Here is a 1,861-nt window from a genome sequence, read left to right as displayed (position 1 = left end):
AAACGTAGCTGCTGAGCTGCATTCTCTGAAATGAACGAAACTTGTGAACCTTGATCCAAAAACGCTCTAAACTGTAAGGGATAGCCTTCTATCGACTCTACCCAAACATAGCTGTTGGTAATAAAACCTCGTCTTTATGCCTTACCGCAATTTCTGTTGTACTCTTTTCAATTAAAGCATTCGCAGATGCTGTTGGGATAACTCCCTTCCTTAGTGTGCCAAGCGACCTCTCGCATCCTGACTTGTCTACATGGAGTAGAGTATGATGCCGTCCGTGACATTTTTCACAATTTACCGCACTGTTACATGCATCTACTCGGTGATTTGGTGTAAGGCATCTAAAACACAGTCGACGCCTCACTACACATGCCTTTCGTTCCGATAGCCTCATCTCTTGGAATATCCTACATACTCCGATAAGGTGTGCATCCCCTTGACACACAATGCATAGGTCTGTCTCTCGAATAATAAATGATGCCCTCGATATTCCCTCGATATTAGCTACTGACGCCGTAATCATTGTTCTGTTCTGTGTTTCAAGATACTGACTGAGCTCCTCAAAGCTCGGCAGATTCTGCGTTGAAGATATTGACCGCTCCCAATCCACTCTTAGTTGATTCGGTAATCTCTTCATCATGTAGTACACTAAAATTTCAGACTGTTGTCGCACATCCACTCCAGTCTTCTCCAATGAATTCACACATTAGCTGGAAGTTTGTACAAATCTTCTCAAACTCCGCATCTCCATATTTTATTGGTAATTGCTGATCGAACACATCCATGTAAAGTAAAAATAACACTCGCTTGTTAGCATAGTTGTATTTATAGTTCACCGCTATTAGCGTTAGATGTTCAATATCCTTAGCTGCGTCTCCAACCAATGTATCCTTCAAATAATGGAAACGATGTAAATCCGTCAGCTTGTCACAGTGGTGTATTCTTGTTAAAAACACCTCCTTAAACGCCGGCCACTCAATAAATATCCCGCTGAACCTTCAGTTGCAGCCCAAACATTTAGCTTCATCACTAAATACCAAGACGTCGTTTCTCGAGCGCATTGCAAACGTTTCTTTTTTTGACGAAGTGTAAGCAAGGGTTTTTCCTTGGCCTGCCTACCTAGGCAGTTTAACTGTTGGGAGTTTCACTTCCTCCAAACTTGGTGCCATTTGTTCATGCACCGTCTGATGCAAACAAGACCTCATTAAATGAAGTCGACGCCGGGATTCTCCGATCCTTATGTCTCTGCAACTGATTTAGAATCTTAGCTACTCCCATTATGAAGGTTTCTTCGAAACTGTCTCTGATGTCTTTGTCAAAATATCTGCCCTTTATCTCCTCCTTATTTCATGTTTGCACCAGTTGGTGATGATTGCGCTGAAAATCTGCGTGAATGTGTATGTCCCGACTCCTCCGATTTATACCGCGCCAATGACTTCTCCAGCGAAGTGAGCAATGTGATTTGCTCCGTAGTCAACGGTAACAGTTTTTCAGCCATAATGAACACCTACCCAAACACATCAACGCTAAATTGTACTCACCCGAATCAGTCTATCCACTGGCAATAGTACAATTGTCGGCGGGCAAAGAAGTTGCAACCGCATCGAACGAGATTAATTTCAAGAGTAAAATTCAATTACAGCAAACCACGCTGTACAAAATTCAAAGTTCTGGAAATTTCCATAGAAGAAATAAAAAAGAAAAGAATTGAAGTAACGGATCTCCAAGTTTCTCTCCATGTGTCTCTCTTCGGTCGTTTTCTCTTTTCAGCAAAGAGAGTCTTGCTTCAGTTGCAGCCCAAACATTTAGCTTCATCACTAAATACCAAGACGTCGTTTCTCGAGCGCATTGCAAACGTTTCTTT

This window comes from Drosophila willistoni, unplaced genomic scaffold (genome assembly GCF_018902025.1).
Source record: "Drosophila willistoni isolate 14030-0811.24 unplaced genomic scaffold, UCI_dwil_1.1 Seg293, whole genome shotgun sequence".
NCBI lineage: Eukaryota > Metazoa > Arthropoda > Insecta > Diptera > Drosophilidae > Drosophila > Drosophila willistoni.
This window is presented reverse-complemented; position numbering follows the sequence as displayed.